The following is a 19,988-nucleotide window of genomic DNA, read 5'->3' on the forward strand; positions in this document are numbered from 1 at the left end:
ACAGGACAACATAGTGTGCCTTTATAGCCATGTGGACATGCCATGGCCATGGGATATTTTTGTTCCTCCCACCAGTATTTGCAGTGAATTTCTCTTTTCCCTTTCTCTGTTTGTCTTAAGAGATAACTTTGAACAACAGGTTTATGAAGAAATGGCACTTTTCTGAGCTACAATCTTTACAGTGTGTATTGTTGGATGAAGTGGGAATTTCTGGCTGTATCATATGATGTTTAGCTGAAGCAGACTCATAAGATGTTTAGCTGAATCAGACCCATCAGAGGACACATGTGTTTGGACCGAGTTTAAGTAGGATCCAACAGACAGTGATGGTGAGACTCCACTGTTAGCTGTGCAATGCTTCATTGATCTTGAGTCTTCTCTGATCTGCTTCTTTGAGAGATGTATGGCAGAGAATTTCTGGCATTCTGGCAGGTTCTTATCACTCCTACTAACTCATGCTGGTTTGGTGGACGTCTGGTTGTTTCTGTGGGATCATGCTGTCACTGCTGATTCATGTTTGGTAACACTTTTTGAACTGGACTGCTGGTATCCTGACAATGAAGATTGGAATCATCCCAAAAAACTACTTTTAAATAGGTTCATATCCTTTTGTCCTATTTACCATCCTGTCTTCTCTACCTTTGGATGATGGACTAGAAGTAGGATTGAAGCCTTTGAGAACCCATATTAAAGTAGGTTTTGAAAAATTTAAGCCAACAGTTGGAATCAGTATGGCATCTTGGAGAACCTGGACCAATTTCCTTGAGGATCAAGATCACTTGGAGACCAATGTTTAGCTTGTCATTGAGGACTGTGAAAATTGTGGGCTCATGAGCAAACCAAGTGGCTATATTATGGTTGTACTATAGCCATAGATAAGATGGGATCATTGCCAAAGAGAAGGCAATGATTGCTTGATGTTCTAAAGGAAAGGATATAGATCAAAGCAACTGCTGCTAAAATTGGCTTTAGGGCAGCTCTTTTATCATCTGAGAGCCAGGAGGGGTGTATATCATTAGAAGGCATTGGGATCACGACAGAAGCATCCACTAGAACATTTCATTTTTAAAAATCTATTTCATATTTCCCTGATGATTAAGAATGTTGACATGTTTTTCAGGTGCTTCTCAGCCATTCAGTATTCCTCAGTTGAGAATTCTTTGTTTACCTCTGTGCCCCATTTTTAAATGGGGTTATTTGGTTTTCTGGAGTCCATCTTCTTGAGTTCTTTATATATATTGGATATTAGTCCCCTATCTGATTTAGGATTGGTAAAGATCCTTTCCCAACCTGTTGGTGGCCTTTTTGTCTTATTGACAGTGTCTTTGCCTTACAGAATCTTTGCAATTTTATGAGGTCCCATTTGTCAATTCTTGATCTTACAGCACAAGCCATTGCTGTTCAATTCAGGAAATTTTCTCCTGTGGCCATATCTTTGAAGCTTTTCCCCATTTTCTCCTCTATAAGTTTCAGTGTCTAATATTCTTAATCATCAGGGAAATGCAAATCAAAACAGCCCTGAGATTTCACCTCACACCAGTCAGAATAGCTAAGATCAAAAATTCATGTGACAGCAGATGCTGATGAGGATGTGGAGAAAGAGGAACACTCTTCCATTGTTGGTGGGATTGCAAGCTTGTACAACCACTCTGGAAATCAGTCTGGTGGTTCCTCAGAAAATTGGACATAGTGCTACCGGAGAATCCAGCAATACCTCTCCTGGGCATATATCCAGAAGATGGTCCAACTGGTAATAAGAAAACCTGCTCCACTATGTTCATAGCAGCTTTATTTATAATAGCCAGAAGCTGGAAAGAACCCAGATATCCCTCAACAGAAGAATGGATACAGAAAATGTGGTACATTTACACAATGCTATTAAAAAGAATGAATTTATGAAATTCCTAGGCAAATGGATGGATCTAGAGGGTATCATCCTGAGTGAGGTAACCCAATCACAAAAGAAGTCACATGATATGCACTCACTGATAAGTGGATATTAGCCCAGAAATTTAGAATACCCAAGATACAATTTGTAAAACACATGAAACTCAAGAAGAACAAAGACCAAAGTATGGACACTTCACCCCTTCTTAGAATTGGGAACAAAACACCCATGGAAGGAGTTACAGAGACAAAGTTTGGAGCTGAGACAAAAGGATGGACTATCCAGAGACTGCCCCACCTGGGAGTCCATCCCATAATCAGCTTCCAAACGCAGATACTATTGCATATGCCAGCAAGATTTTGCTGAAAGTACCCTGATATAGCTGTCTCTTGTGATGCTATGCCGGTGCCTGGCAAACACAAAAGTGGATGCTCACAGTTAGCTATTGGATAGATCACAGGGCCCTCAATGGAGGAGCTAGAGAAAGTACCCAAGGAGCTGAAGGGGTCTGCAACCCTATAGGTGGAACAATATAAACTAATCAGCACCCTCAGAGCTCGTGTCTCTAGCTGCGTATGTGCAGAAGATGGCCTAGTTGGCCATCATTGGGAAGAGAGTCCCCTTGGTCTTGCAAACTTTATATGCCCCAGTACAGGGGAAACACCAGGGCCAAGAAGTGGGAGTGGGTGGGTAGAGGAGCAGTGGGGGAGGGTATAGGGAACTTTCGGGATAGCATTTGAAGAGTAAATGAAGTAAATACCTAATTAAAAATTGGAAAAAATCTATTTTATTTTAATTTATATGTATGTGTGTCTGTATGTGTGCCACATGTGCATGGGTGCGTTGCAGAGGGCAAAAGAGGGTGTTAAATCCCCTGGAGCTGAAGTTATGCATTGTTGTGCATTGCTTGACAGGGCCTGAGAACTTAACTGGAGTGCTCTGGAAGAGCAGCAAGCACTCTGAACCACGGAGTCATTTCTCAGAACCACCTCCCCCCGCACCCCCCTGCACCCCCCCAAGCATAACTTCAAACCACTAACCTGGAAATTTGGCTCTCTGGATCTAACCCCTTCCCAACCATAATAAAAACTGCTTGAATTTCCTTTTTATTTCTCCATTTAAACATTGTTTTTTATTAATTCTTTGAGAATTTCATACAAAGCTTTTTTCAATATTGTAGTTATTAGAATTCTTGTATATTTTGACCTTTGGGAAGAAACATTTTAAAAGTGATCTTTTCAAACTTTTAAAATAATTTTTTTCCTTCAAGAATTGAAGCAGCATTGGTAGTAACAATTGTTAACTATTGCTAGTTGGTTTAAGAATGAATGACAGGAGTTAATTCAAATTAATTTCAATTCAAGCGAGAACAATGGTTCATTTATCCATTATCCATAAGGCATCCTTACATGTGTGTAGGCGATCATCTGTCTTAATCAGCTCTATTCACTCTGATGATGTGGGGAAGGATCCGGTTGTAGGGTAATGGGGGTGACTGAACACTAACACCCTACATAGGACAGATGGTAGCAAAAGCTCTTAAGACCAGAGCTGTGTCAAGAGGAAGCCTGGGCCAGGCTCTCTGAAGATGAAAGAACAAAGACAGAGTGAGGACGGATGAAAGTGCCAGTGTCAGACAGGAAGACTTGAATCTACAGTTGCACCACGTGACTCTGGTGCTCCTAGGGGCTACACTTAGGGGGGAAATAAATGCCCAGGAGCTGCGTGCTGCGTGCTTTGTTAGTGACGCAGTGCATGTCGTGCCTCCTTGTTACTGAGCGAGGGTCGAATGGGCTTGTGTTAATAAATTATAGGCTGGAAACTTGGCACTGAAGGACTAGCAGAAACTACCCTTATCATATGATAAGGAGTGTTGTTTGGCTACGATGTCTTATTTGTAAGAGAGGTCTTATGTGTGAGAAGGGAAACTTAGAATCAGACCTCCATTTGAGTTCTCAGTTTCACCAGATACCAAGTCAGCACTTAATTGTAAGTTTTTTTTTTTTTTTTTTTTTTTTAAATACAGGGTTTCTCTATGTAGCTCTGGCTGTCTTGGAACTCACTATGTAGATCAGGTTGGCCATAAACTTACAGAGATCTGCAAGCTTCTGTCATTCAAGTGTTGGGACTAAAGGCATACACCATTACTCCAGGCTTTAGTCTTATGCTCACTACTCAACACAGGCACTATGCTATAAGTTGAGGGAAATTCATACACAGAACTTAGTAGAAAGATCCAAATAGGTAAGTGCTAAATGAGCTGCAGTAGATCCATAGATGTAGGACCTCCAGAAACAAAGGGGGGAGCATCAGTCTTAGGAAGGTGAAACTAGTTAGTCAATAGCCCATGTTCTTGAGCTCTCTGTGTACATGGGGAAAAACACAGATGAGGTTCTTTCACTCTAATCCTTTAATCTTAGCAGTCAGGGAGCAGAGGCATGCAGATCTCTGTGAGTTCAAGGCCAGACTGTACTACATAGTGGGTTCCAGGACAGCCAGAGCTACATAGCTTTCAAACAAACAAACAAACAAACAATACAAACAGTCAAACAGACCCTGTTATATACACAGTAGGAGTTCTGTACCTGCAGGTTGTACAACATGGTTTCAAATCAGTCATAGCTAGAAACTATTCTGAAAAAAAATTATATTGAATAGGTATAGAATTTTTCTTATTATCTCTTAAATAAAATTGTACTGTAACTACTAATACAGCACTTACATTGAGTAGAGTATGGCAGGTAATGGTGTAAACCATGGGAGAGTACACATAGTTTATATGAAAACTCCATGTTATATGAAAACCATTTCTTAGAGGAAAAAGAGATTTGAGTACCCATAGCATTTGCTATTCATGGATGTCTTTCTGTAGATGTTACAGTGGGCTATACAGTTTTTTTTTTGTCAAGGTTATATTGCATGCCTATGCCTAGCTTAGTCTAATAAGGAGAATTTGATGACTAATTGAGATAAGTCACCATTCCGCTGCTGGTATTGGAGACTGCTAGCTACATTTGCTAGCTTTCTGACATGGACAGATTACTTAACATAAACACTTATAAGGAAGATTTATCTTGGCTCATGGGTTTAGAGGTTCAGTCCACACTCATTGGTCTTACACACTTTGAAAAGCATTGTGGTAACAGGAACGTGTGGCTGAGGACAGTTCACATCACTGCAAACAGAAAGCAACATCTGTGCCAAAATAGGGCAGGTGTTTCTCCTGAGCTCTAAGAACTGCATTCAGAAGAAAAGGAGCTCAGGAAGTCCTTGAAACTGATCAGATCCTTTAGGCTCTCTCCCTCCTAGAGTAAACAAGTCAAGCTCTGAGAGTTACTTTCAGGCAGGCCAAACTGTAAGGATGACTTAGAGACCTGAAGCAAAGTTTCCTGGAAGAGGCCAACTCAGGTATCTGAAAAATAGAATCTCCACCTGCTGAGATGCCTGTAGACTGTGCAGTGTGCTCCAGGTTCCCAGCTGTGAGCTGTCATCTATTCTGGGTGGAACTTGGTGGTGCAGCTGTTATTGAATAATTTTTGCTACTGTGAGAAACCCCTCACCTGTATTTCTGTAAGTAACCCAAGTAAAACTCATTGGTTCACCAAGTTGGACTTTGATAGTATTCATACTTTAGTTTGTCATGGGCTTTTTATCTGGGGTGATTAGACATGTATATTTGGGACAGTGTATCTTCCCAGGAAAAGTTTTATCACATAACGCTTGTTTAAGCCAACGATGATTAAAAATAAAATGCCATGTAAGCTTGAGATTTATTCCTGCACCAATGTTGAGGTTTAATATATTCAAAGACTTGTTCAAACCCCACTTTAATCTAAATTTAGAATATTTCCGTCATTCTCAAGAGAATCCTTAACTTAATTAGTAATCATCCTTAATTTTCTCTTCCCATTTGTCATACCCTCCCAGTGCCCTTGACAATCAGAAATGTACCTTTTTTCTTAATAGATTTGCCCATTTTGAATTTTTCATATAAACAGGTTAATACAGTACGTGGTCTCTTCTGATGGTTTTTTGCTTAATTGGTATATATATATATATTTAGCACAATGTCATATTGTTCTCCAATAGGGCTTAATGTTTACTTTTATCTTTATGAAGTAGTAAACTTTCCAGACATAAGAAATACATCCAAAAGATACTCAGTAAGTATGAATAGGACAAATGACCATTAAAATGACCATCTCCTTAGTACTTAGATCTTGACTTAAATATTCCCTTGACTATTAACCTAGCACTCCCCTAGGTAACAATAATCAATTCCTATTTTCATATTTCCTATCCCTTACTGTACTTCTTTTATAACATCTATGATAAATTGGAAACTTCCTTCCTTCCTTCCTTCCTTCCTTCCTTCCTTCCTTCCTTCCTTCCTTCCTTCCTTCCTTCCTTTCTCTCTCTCTCTTTCTATGTATGTATGTATGTATGTATGTATGTATGTATGTATGTATGTATGTAAATACATGTATGTATAGCTTTCTTTGTAAACCACTGACCTCATGGACAGATAAGCCATTCTATCTTGTTCATCATTACGTGCTTATGAAACCATAGTTCCAAATGGATATCCAAGCTTTGGATAAATGCATAAAGGAGTGAGTTATTGAAGCATAATGCTTGTTGGGGGCAATGATGAAATTTTAATTTTTAAGTCAACATAGAAAATATTAGGTTTCTTTATGGCATCTTATATAATACATCCTTTTTCTTATTCTGTTCTTTGCTGCAACCCCCCTCCAATCTCCTCAAAGAATCCCATGTTTTGCTGCCATTGACATGGAGATTTTATTTTATTTTATTTTATTTTATTTTATTTTATTTTATTTTTTATTGGTGTTGACTTGGTGAATGCCAGGCAAGCACATTACCCTTGAACTATAATTTGTGGTTCCATGTGGAGACTTTAAGTGTAAGAACCTGTGACACCTCTACATGGATGATAGAAGTAGCCTAGATACACTGTTGGTCATAATATTTTAAGTTAAATAACGCTAAAAGGTTATAAGATAATATTATATTGGTCTACTCAATCCCAGCCTACCCCTCCAAAGGTAAATGTTTAATTACATTTAATTTCTTATTAATGGTTAATAATACTGTGATAATTGCCATGGTCTGTATTGTTAAATATTCTGCCATATTTGAAGAGATTCTGGCTAGTTTGAGTGTGGAGAGCATGACCCTAGCAGGCCTTGCTCTTCTTCCCCATTCTTTCTGTCTCGCTAAAAATATTTACATTATATTCCTAAATTGTCCACCATAGTCTCTTTCCTTATTTGGCCACTTCCTCTTTCTGAGGCTGACTACTGATATTAATACCAAGCGATTGAAGTTCTGCAATCAAAACATACCGTAGTTAACATACCCAATTAAAATTAAACACCTCATTCTAACACAGGTTTCCCCTTGTCCTTTATAAACTGTCATTTTCCTACCTGTCATGTCTGTCTTCTCTCTCGCAAAAGCAGTCTTTTGACCTGGAACAAATACCTCAGTCTTATTTTCCTTGTTCTCTTCCCCCTCTCCTTCTTCCTCTATCTCCTGTGTTTGTCTTTTATTCTGAGCCCTCTGTCCCTCTGGGACAAATAAATCTTTGTGCTGAGAACTTGGTCTTGGGGGGTCCTGGGCCAATCCTTTTCCTAACAATATTATTTTCAGTTTACCAATTCCTTGTTATCTGTTGCTATACTACACGCAGGGGGCATTTTCCAAGATTTACCCCAAATTTCTATCTTCCTGTCTCTTCACAGTCCAGTTTATTCTTTAAACACTATTGCATATGTAAATTCAAATAACTTGTTTAAGTGTGCTTCCATCAGCTATAAAATGCCTCCTAGTTCACTATGCTGGAAGATGAAGATGCAGGTGTGTGCAGTCTTCCTCTGTACCCATGTGTGGTGGTTTACAGGAGATATAGCTTCTGTGTTATCAGTTGGTGGTCTGTCTGGGGAGGGTTAGGAGGTGTGCTGCTGCCGAGGGAGCTATGACACTTGGGGCAGGCTTCAAGGACTCATAGGCTCTCCTTACTTCCAGTTCTGTCTTCCAGCTCATGCCCTCTTCCTTATCATTCTGTTGCTTGCTGCCTAGCTTCTGCTCTACCACAGTGGATTCTTTCGCTTCTGGAACTGTGACCCCAAACAAGTTCTCTCTTCCTTAAGTTGCTATTGACCGCGATGCTTAGTCAACAGAAACGTGACTAATGCTTCCCGCCTTGCTTCTGGAAGTCATAATTTTAGTCTCACCTAATCAGGATTTATACGTTTACTTTCTGCTGTGAGACCTTCTAGTGACTCATTAAAAACCCTGTCACATTTGAATTAGTTACACACTTGAATTACATTGCTTTTATCATTTTTAAATTACCATCTTCAGAGTATTCAGTTCTTTTTTTTGGAACTGGTAGATGAAAAACTCATGCATTTTCGTGATAGCTGAGAACTTCCAGTTTCCTACTTTGTCTATTTTTTTTTTTTAGAGATTATTTTCCTTCAAGTCACTGATTTTCTATTTTTTTAATTTTACTTTTTATTCTTTACATATATTACATCTGTATTACAGTTTTCTCTACCTCCCCTTCTCCTGGCCTTCCTTTTCTCCTAGATCTACTCTCTCTTTCGGAAAAAAAAAAGTCCAGGCCTCCTAGGGATATTAATGGAACATGACATAAGAAATTACAATAAGAACAGGCATAAATCCTCATATCAAGGCTAGACAAGACAACCCAGTAGGAGGAAAAGTGTCCTATAGACAATATAGTCAGAGATGCCCCATGCCCATTACCACTGTTAGAGGTCCCACAAGAACACCAATAAGCAACCACAACATATATGCTGAGTTCTAGCCCAGACCCATAGAGGGTTTGCGATTGTCACCTCAGACTCTGAGCTTCTACAAGGCCTGCTCATTTGATTCTGTGGGCTGTGTTCCTATGGTGTCCTTGAGCCCTCTGTTTCCTAGAATCCTCACCCCCCACTCTTCTCCGGGATTCACCTGGTTTCACCTAGTTTTCAGTTGTCAGTCTCTGGATTTCTCTTATCACTTGCAGGATGATGCTAGACACCTATCTTTTAAAATTTATTTTTGCCAGTCCTGTTTGGTTCTATCCTGGATCTCTGGGTTGTCTTGCCTCCTGTTCCTGGCTATCCAGACAGTGTTAGGCATGGGCTCCCTCTCATGGTATGGGTCTCAGGTTGGACCAGTCACTGGTTGGCTATGCCCATATGTTCCTCACTGCCATTACCCCAGTTTTTGTAGGCAGGACCTATTGTATGTAGGCCAAAGGTTTTATGACTAGGTTGATGTCTCAGTCCCACCGTTGGGAGCCTTGCCTGATTAAACAAGATGGTTGTTTTTGGCTCCTTATTCCCTCATTACTAGCAGACTTTATTAGGGTCACTTTTGTAGATATCAGGGAGCTTCCCCTCTACTAGGTTCCTATGTCACCCCTGTCCAGTTACTTCTCAATCCAAGTACTCTCTCCTTCTGCTGCCTCCCGACTTCATCCCTTCTATTTCCATTCCTACCCTCCAGTCCACCTGCAAAATCTATTCTATTTCTCCTTGCCAGGGAGATCCCTGCATCCACCTATGAGGCTTCTTTGTTACCTAGCCTTTCTTGGTCTGTGGATTATGTCATGATTCTCCTCTACTTAACAGTTAATGTCTACTTATGTTATGAGTACATACCATGTTTTTCTTTCTGGATCTGGGTTATCTCACTCTGGATGATTTTTTTCTAGGTTTATCCAGTTGCCTGAAAATGTCATGATGCCATTCTATTCTATTTTGTAAATGTACACATTGTATTTATTCTATTCTTTTTCAGTTGAGAGATATCTAGGCTGTTTTCAGTTTCTGGCTATTATGAATAAAGCAGCTAGTTGATCATGGTTTTTTTGTGGTAGGATGAGGTGTCCTTTGGGCACATACCCAAGAATGGTATAGTTGCATCTTGAGGTAGATTGGTTACCAGTTTTTTTTTTTTTTTTTTTTTTTTTTTTTTTTTTTTGAGGAAGTGCCAAATTGATTTCCACAATGGTGGTGCAAATTTGTATTCCCTCCATCAGTAGAGGATGGATCCCCAGGTGGGGCAGTCTCTGGATGGTCATTTCTTCAGTCTCTGCTCCACACTTTGTCTCTGTAACTCCTTCCATGGGTGTTTTGTTCTCCCTTCTAAGAAGGATCGAAGTATCCACACTTTGGTCTTCCTTCTTCTTGAGTTTCATGTGGTTTGTGAATTGTATCTTGGGTATTCTGAGCTTCTGGGCTAATATACACTTAGTAGTGAGCACATATCATATGTGTTCTTTTGTGATTGGGTTACCTCACTAAGGATGTTATCCTCCAGTAAGGATCAGTTTTTAAACAAATTAAATAAAGATTAAACTAAATACAATTGAAATTAATTAGAATGAAATGTTATTTAGAATTCATTAGATTTAATTGCAGCTAAACAGCCAATTTTGATAGTTAGACCAATTATATCCCAAAAATCCACAAATGGGTGGAGGCTGTAGTCTAGGAAAGCACAAGTTTAGGTCAATGGCTGCTACTCTGCAGGCTCACCATGACTTTATTTAGCAACTTAAAAGAAGTTTTGCTTGTTTATTCTTTCTATGTGTGTGCACACGCCTGTTTGAATGCATGTGCAGCTTGGTCTCCCGCGCATTCCTGAGACATTTCTCCATTTCCCTTTGTAACTTTTAAACTTCTAGAGTACTTTAAAAATACATATTTGGTATGTAATATCACTTTTCTTTTCAAGCAATTTCGAGTCACAATGATCACATTCTGCTTCCAGCGGAATTTTGCCTGATGCCTTCCTAGTCTCAGGGCCCTTTAAGCTGCTGTCTGGGAAGGCAGGCAGTTACAGTGTTGGCATATATTATCAATTGCCCATGAAACTGTGCTTATTCTAGGAGATGACATTTTCATCTTCTGACTAGATGACTAGTTACGCTTCTCATTTGGGTGCATACAAGCTTGCATTGTTTGCTTATATGTTTTACTGTCAAGAGCGTGTCCAGAATTCACTAGAAGAATTTAAAAGGGCAGTGTTAGATAGTTTTTATAGGTGGTATTTCTTAAGCCTTCAGGATTCTTGATGCATTTACAGATAATGAGCACACATGTGTGATGGAGATTTAGTGTGGAATTTACTTAGTATGTTTATACTTTATTCTGTGACATGAGTTTTGTATACCTGTCATGCTGAGTGAGGGAATTCTCTCTCTCTCATTTCCCATCCCACCCTTCCCTCTCTTTGTCTCTGTTTTAAACTTAGCACTGTCTTTGAATTAAATGTGTGTGCATGTGTGTGTGTGTTTGTGTGTGTGTTTTCCAGGGTTTTCTCTTTGTTTGTGTGATTGAAATACCTTAGTGGTTTCAGTACAGTAGGATGATGTCAAATTCTTGTATATTATAAAAATTCTAAGTTTAGATTAATTAACCATTATTTAGTCATTGATTGCATGGGTTGTATGCTTGTGTTCAGGACAATGTATTTCCTAAAGGAGAATTCTTGACCTCTCCTTCTGCAAGTAACTTAAGTTTTACTGATATATGCCATTTATTACAGTGACTATGCTAACATCCTAGACAAGGGAGCTGCAGCCATTTGCTAGTTTGTCATTGTACTGGCTAGTTTTGTGTCAACTTGACACAGCTGGAGTTATCACAGAGAAAGGAGCTTCAGTTGAGGAAATGCCTCCATGAGATCCAACTGTAAGGCATTTTCTCAATTAGTGATCAAGGGGGAAAGGCCCCTTGTGGGTGGGACCATCTCAGGGCTGGTAGTCTTGGTTCTATAAGAAAGCAGGCTGAGCAAGCCAGGTGAGGCAAGCCAGTAAAGAACATCCCTCCATGGCCTCTGCATCAGCTCCTGCTCCCTGACCTGTTTGAGTTCCAGTCCTGACTTCCTTTGGTGATGAACAGCAGCATGGAAGTGTAAGCTGAATAAACCCTTTCCTCCCCAACTTGTTTCTTGGTCATGATGTTTGTGCAGGAATAGAAACCCTGACTAAGACAGTCATCTTGGCTGCACATATGTGTCTGTTACTATCAGAGTGTGGAGGAAGCAAAATAGTGGAGTTAAGCTTGGAAAGACCACCTAACCTGTTCCTCTCCTCCTCGTTGAAAATTAAGGCTCAAAAAAAAAAAAAAAAATTAAGGTAAGGACTGAATGAGCCTTGGCCGTTACTTACTTGTTCAGTGTTAGGACAGAGGAAGTATATTGTCTGGTGGTGAGAAAGAAGAGGAGGAGTTGCACTATAATTGGTTTTTTAAAACAGTAACTGCAAAGCCAGTTCAAGAGGAGGAGGAGGAAAACCAGAAGCACGAACAATGTTAGTGGAAGAACAATAGAAGTTTGTATGCAGGGAACTGTGCTTGTCCCTTCCCTTAGTCGGGTGCAAAGAACAGAGCCTATGCTGCTTCCAGACTTCCCCAGAAGTCAGAGCTACAGGCAGGTGCTCAGTTTGGGTGGTTTGTGGGCGAAGCATAATCCTAGGGAGGTGGGGCTGGAGGCAGAAAGACAGTGACTCAAGGAAGAGGATGCTCTGTGGAAGTCGCAAGGCTGAGGGTGACTGCTGCCCACTTCATGAGACTATCAGAAAATGCCATGGTATTTTTCTGTCTCATTCTTGTCTGTAAGTTCTCAGCACTTCTTGACTACATGACAAACTACAGAGGGATTGCAGATATGGCTTGTGTGTGTATATAAGAGCTGGATGATTCCAGGCTGTCCTGTGCTGTAGTGCAGCACCAGTGAAAGGCTTATTTCTGTATGAGAGACACGTTAGTCCATGGAATTATATGTACAAAAATTGAGAGTGTACATAAAATTTTATAGTATCTTGGCTGAATAATTTTATATCCATTTGCCTAATTAAAAAACAAACAAATAAGCAAAACAAAACAAAACAAAAACCGAAAGCAAAACCCAAGCAAAACAAGAAACAGGGTCTCTCTTTCTCTCTCTCTCTCTCTCTTTCTTTCTTTCTTTCTTTCTTTCTTTCTTTCTTTCTTTCTTTCTTTCTTTCTTTCAAAAAGAATTGTGAATTTAATTAACTATAGTAAAATTGTTGTACAATAACGTGTAAATTAATGCTTAGTGGTTATTTTATAAAATATTAGCATTTGTGCTTTTTACAATTATTTAATAAGAAATATGACATTGTTTTGTGTTTTAGTTAATTTTACTACTGACTAAATCCCCTGGCATAAGCAAGTTAAGAAGGGAATGTTGTCCTTTAACTCAAAGTTCCAGTGAATTCTGCTGGGGAACAGTGGCAAGGGGCGCTTGAGCTCAACTCTACAGTCACTGCATCCCCACAGCACAAGGGATGGTGTAGTCTACAACTGAGCTGAATCTTCTTTCAATTAGACTGATCATGGTAATCTTCACAAGCGTGCCCAGAATCTAGCCTATTTAGTTAATCTCTCTCTTTTTTATTGGTTATTTTATTTATATTTCAAATGTTATCCCCATTCCAGGTTTCCCCTCCACAAACCCCTATTCCTTCCTCCCTTCCTCCTGCCTCTATGAGGGTGCTTCCACACCCATCCCCCTACTCCTGCTTCAGCAGTCTAGTGTTCTTTTATCCTGAGTCATCAAGCCTCCACAGGACCCAGGGGCTCCCCTCCCAGGTGATGCCATTTAAGTCAATCCTCTGTTAAATATGGAGCTGGAGCCATGGGTCCTCCTTGTGTACTCTTTGGCTGGTGGTTTAGTCCCTGGGAGCTTTGGGGGGGGGGTGGTGGTAATGGTTGGTTGATACTGTTGTTCTTCCTATGAGGTTGCAATCCCCTTCAGCTCCTACAGTCCTTGCCCTAACTTCCCAATTCGGTCCCCAAGCAACCCAGATGTCCCTCAACAGAGGGATGGATACAGAAAATGTATATTTACACAATGGAGTACTACTCAGCAATTAAAAACAATAATTTCATGAAATTTGCAGGCAAATGGATGTAACTTGAAAATGTTATCCTGAATGAGGTAACCCAGTCACAAGAGAACACACATGGCATGTACTCACTGTTAAGTAGATATTAGCCAGAAAGAAGCTTGGAATACTTGCGATACAACTCACAGACCATATGAAGCCCAAGAATAAAGAAGATCACACCAAAGTGTGGATGCTACAGTTATACTCAGTAGGAGGAAGAGAATAATTTCTGGGCAGCAGAGGGAGAGAGTGATCTGGAAGGGGTGGGGGAGGGAAAATGGGGGCCAGTTCAAGTATAGGAGGAGATGGGGGAGAAGTACAGAGGGTCAGGTATTTAAAAGTAGGTGTATAGCAGTGGGGGAGGGGAGCTTGGGGGGAGGGGAGCTGGGGGTAGGCACTAGGAAGTCTCAGATGCCAGGGACCCAAGAGGTTCCCAGGATCCAACAGAGAGGGCTTTAGCCAAAATACCCCTTAAAGAGGAGATAGAACCTGTAGAGACCATATCCAGTGAATATGCACAGTCCCCACTTAAAGGATGGCGCCACCCACCCACCTCTTGTAGATAATCTCTTGCCATGTGACTCTTTCTTACCTCTTAGGTGGCTCTTGGACAGGCCAGGTTGACAACATCAACCAATGATTACATTATGTATAATATCTGGCTTAATAAGGAGCAGGATTTCTGTATCTTCTGCTGAATTCTTATTACACGGAGAAGAAGATATCTAAAAGATATTTACTAACATCTGTCTCTTGTTAGTTGTTAAGAGTAAACATTAGTGATATGAACATGAAGGAACCCCACCATCTTCAATATGGCTATCAAAGTTATCACAAAAGTGAATTTAAGAGCTAGGACTGTATTCTAATGCACCAGGAATAAGTGATCTTTACTGATGGGAGGAACTGGTGTGATGCCTGGCAGATTATGTCATCAGCACAATCATATTTAAATTTTAAGTAGATAGAAAGGCCATCATTGTGGTGGGAAATGAAGTGTTCACATTTCACTAACTCGAGACTGGTGATATGGGGCATGGGAAAGGATTCAAGAAATAAAAAGAGGCTTAAAATTTTTACTGGGAAGAGAGGTGGCAGAACACTGAGAGTGGAGAACAGAGACAAAGACAGAAAAAGCTATCAGGGCAAGCACCACATGAGTGATGCTCTGGAGGTGGCCTGGTTTCCACAATGAAGGCATTAGCAAGGCTTTTAAGAGGCTACAGATATTTAAAAAATGAGGACAAGACAGATGTCATATATAATTTATTACCTAGAAAACTGTTTGTTAGAATGGATATAAAATTTCAGGGTAGGAGAGTCAGGTGTGGAAAAAAAAAAGGCGTCCTAGTGGAAGTTAATGTGGTAAAGCAATACGTTTTCAAAGTCAGGTAGTCAGGATGACAGAGGATAATGGAGCTGTAGCCAACAGCTGTGGTTAGAATTTACAGGGCTACAGTGAAAGAGAGAGAGAGAGAGAGCAGAACTTCTTTTTCTTTTCTTTTTTTTTTTAATAGCAAAAACTTTTGAAGACTATATGTTTAAAATAATATAGAAATGATCCAGCCTAAAAACAAGGTGCATGGGAGGAAAGGAGGCACAAGGTAAAAAGAAACAATGGCTATTCTAGACCATCACTGTGGAATGTGTTTGGACCTAAAATTTGTCTTTTGTAGTAAAAAACAAAAAACAAAACAAAGCAAAACAAAACAACCCTGTGAAGAAAATATCCTTAGGACCTGGAGAGATAGCTCAGCAGTTGACTGGGCACCTGCTCTTGCACTTATGTGTACACACACACACACACACACACACACACACACACACACACACACACAGATGTGTAATGTAAAAGTATACCTATTTTTTTAAGAAAATAAATTAAATTTAAATGTTTGTTATAGTAACTGTTAATGGATGTAGGACAGTCAACTATGTTTGACCGTTTCAGGACTTAAACCTCTTTTTCCAGTTTTATTTTTTTTCAGTATGTGCTTTAGTTATTTTGGCCTGCCTAAGACGTTGATAGAATCATGTGTATCAGTAACTTACTGTGACAAAATACCTAATAATAAGCAATTTAAGGCAGGAAAGGAGGGAGGGAAGAAGGGAGGGAGGGAGTGTTTCTCTGGCTTACTTGCTTGAAGGGCTACCTTCCATCATTTCAGGGATCACATGGATCCGGAGGCCAGTACCTGCAAAAGGACGTGGAGAGTGAGCAAGAAGTAAGGCTGTGTCATAAAACTTCCATTCCTGCCTCTACCGACCCACTTCCTCCAGAGAGGCTCTAACTCCTAAAGATTCCACAGCCTTAGGAGCAGTACAGCTACTTGGGGTCCAAGTGTTCCTTCACAAGAGCCTACAGGAAACACTTTGCATTCAAACCACACCCCTATTTCAAACCACATCCCCATATAAATCTAACTAGGTTTTAAAAAAAAAGATTTATTTATTTATTTTATGTATGAGTACAGAATTGCTATCTTCAGACACACCAGAAGAGGGAATCAGATCCCATTACATATGGTTGTGGTTGCTGGGAATTGAACTCAGGACCTCTGGAAGAACAGTTGGTGCTTTTTTATTGTTGTTGGTGGTGGTGCTCTTAAACGTGGAGCCATTTCTCCAGCCCTCTAACCAGGTTTTAAAAATTATTATAAAGAATAAAATTATGAACCCAAAGAGCTCATACAATATTTAAAAATGTTACAAATTACTTGTTTAGGACTTTTTAATTCTGTGTGCATTTGTGTGTGCACATGTGTGTACCATGGAATGCATGTGGAGGTCAGAGGGTGACTTTTGGCAGTCACCTGTCCCCTTCCACGGGGTGGGGGGAATTTAGGGATCAAACTTAGGTTGTCGAGCTTGTGTGGAAAGCTCATTCACTTCTGAGCTGTCTCTCTCACCATAAAAGTCTATTTTTTAAAAATAAACTAAAGCTAGGGAAGTGAAATGTGTTTCTATATCTGTTATAATATATCTTATGACATAGACCTATTTGTGTTAATATTTGTTGAAACCAAATCAGGTATTCATTCTGAAGTAAGTTTAGTTTATTATAGCAAGCCTGGGGGATGTTTCTAGTGGGGTTTGACTCTGTGTGTGTGTGTGTGTGTGTGTGTGTGTGTGTGTGTGGTGGGGATGATGTCTGCCATGTCATTCTGTAGAGCTTTTGGAAGAATCCACAGTGACTTCTATGTCATTCTTTTCTCCTCTCTCCATGGGCATGTTTGATAACAGCCTTTAGATCTTTGCTTCCATAGAAAGAGAGGACAGATCAAAAGTTCACCAACTCTCTGATTCTAGTAGAAAGAACTCACTCAGTGGGATGGAAGTCATATCTGACTTTGATCTCTTATTTCAGGAGACCTTCTTATTTTAAAATAGTCCCATGTCTGTCTGTCTACCCTCTACACCACGAATCACCTCAGAGATAACTACATGTTCTTTTGTAATTTTAAAAATTGAAAATAGATTTCTTCTCTCATATAATTCATCCCAACCCCAGTTTCTCTTCCCCTCCACTCCTCCTAGCTCCCCCTCACACCACCTCCACCCTCCCCAGGGTCCATTCCCAGTCTTGTTCCTCTTTAGAAAAGAGTAGACCTCCAAGGGATGACAGCCAAGCAGGACAAAAAGGAGATACAATAAGACAAGAGAAAGCCCTCATATAAAGATTGGCAAGGCCTACCAGTAGGAAGAAAACATGCTCAAAGCAGGTAAAAGAGTCAGAGATACACCAACTCCCACATGTAGCATATTTTAAATGCTTTTATTACTTAGTTTTCAGCAAAATTTTAATTTTTGGCCTGAATCCCTATTTTAGTTCATAGAGCTGTGCTCAGCCTAAAACAGGGGACCAAATACTGAATCGTACAATGTTCTTTGAGTTTTATGTTTTATTCCATTATTTAGAACTGGACGTGGCAGGCAGACAACATGGTATTTATTGACTGAATGAGGATTTTCATTTTCCCTTGTGGTAGGATCTTTCCTTTAAGCCTGAATTCTGGATTTTCTGCCTGACGGTTTCCATTCCATTTTCATAGCATTTCTCACAAAATAATGCGCATAAAATCATCCAGGGGATCTTGTTGAATATTTAGACTCTTGGGCCTCATCTTGCCACCTGCAGTTTTAGGAAGTACTGAGAGTTTTGTGTGATAGCTGGCTGTAAGTCCACAGTTGGTTGAACATTGTTAAAGCATTGGATTGAGGAATACTCAGGCAGAACCAAGTCAGATCTGCATTTTCCTTAATTACGTCCCACCTACTTCAGGAAGAGATTGTGGAAAGCTTGTTTCAGAAGAATCTCCATGGCAGACTTTAGCACATCAGTCTAAAATGATGTTTGAAAGACTGTCTAGTCTTGGTTGCACATGTAGAAGTTAACAGTTCGTGATCCCCTTCGAGTCATGATTATATCTCTGTGGATCAAATCTGAAAATGAATACTGCCTGTATCACTGTGCTGCCTATCATATGAGAAGGGCTGGCTGACTAGTTACAAGAAGGTATGTCTGGCTGGCTGAGAATAAGACTGACAAGACACTCTCTTGACATATTCGATGCTCTTCCTTTGAGCTGTGCTTTGTACCTTTTGGACACTCTTAGAATTCTCTTAACACTTCACTGATAAGTGGACGTCTCCATGGCTACATCTTCTTCCTGCTCTCTGGGTTTCAAAGGACCTCCCGTCTTGAGCAGCTGCCTCGGCAGCTATCCTTTAGTAGGAGAGGACTATTGGGGTCAAGAGGCACATGGCTCCTTGAGAGAAGGAAGGGGATGAATAGTGTGGTTGCTGAGCTGCCGCTTGCAGCATAGGTCACTTTGTTACAGCTACTAAAATCTTCTTTGTGACTTTTATATATTATAAAAGAGCACAGCACCGAGATTCTAACAAGTTTTTTGCTTGTGGCTTCATAAATAAATCTGTTCTTTTCTGTGTAGCAATGGTAAGAATACACTTGAACTTTCAATTTCTTAGCATCTAACAAAGCAACCATCTCTCTAGTAAATGAACTACTTTTTTGTCTTTATTAATATATTTATTTATTCACTTTACATCCCAATGTCTGCCCCACCTCTCTTCCCAGTACTCACTCACATAAATTCTCCCCTTCTCAGAAGAGAAGGGGGAGCCTTCCCAGCTCCCATATCATCCTACCCTAGTATGAAGTCACTGCAGGACTAGGTGCATCCTCTTTCACTGAGGCCAGACAAGGCAGTCCAGTTAGGAGAACAGAATCTGTAGGCAGGCAACAGATTCAGGGACAGCTCCTACTGCAGTTGTTGGGGGATCCACATGAAGACTATGCTATATGTCTGCTGCCTATGTCAGGGGGCCTAAATCCATTCTTTGTATGCTCTTTGGTTAGTGGTTCAGTCTCTGGGAGCCCCCAAGGGTTCAGGTTAGTTGACTTTGTTGGTCTTTCTGTGAACTCTCTGTCTTTGTCAAGGCCCTCAATCCTTCCAACTCTTCCACAAGACTCCTCAAGTTCCATCTAATGTTTGGCTGTAGGTCTCTGCATCTGTTTCCATTGACTGCTGGGTGAAATCTCTCAGAGGACAGTTATGCTAGGCACCTGTCTACAAGCACAACAGAGTACCATTAATAGGTGTCAGGGATTGGTTCTTGCCCATGGGATGGGTCTCAATTTGGACTAGTCATTGGTTGGCCATTTCCTCTGTTTCTGCTCTTTTTGTCCCTGAATGTCTTGTAGGCAGATCATATTGTGGGTGGGTTATCTCTCAACTGGGAGTTCTGTCTGGCTACAGCCATCTATATTTCCCACTGCTAGGAGTCTCAGCTAGAGTAGCCCTCATAGATTCCTTGGGGTCTCTCCCCAACCCAGGTGTCTGTCATGTCCTAGAGATGTACCCTCCCACCCACTGCTGATTTTTATTATCTCTCCCCTGCTCTCCCTATATCTGTTTGTCTCCCTATATAGTATAGTAAATGAAATTCCAAATGGAATATTTACAAGCAAGAAAGTAGAAAAGTGTCTCATATGGAAATCAATGGGAATGGCACACCTTATCCATATTCTCAGAAAGTGCTATAGTAGGCATAAACTCTCTGTCAAGAAAGAGTGTGCTGTACTGCTGAGAAGGGGATACTCAGCAGAGTGTCTGC

Source organism: Mus musculus, chromosome 5, assembly GCF_000001635.26.
Source record: "Mus musculus strain C57BL/6J chromosome 5, GRCm38.p6 C57BL/6J".
Taxonomy (NCBI): Eukaryota; Metazoa; Chordata; class Mammalia; order Rodentia; family Muridae; genus Mus; species Mus musculus.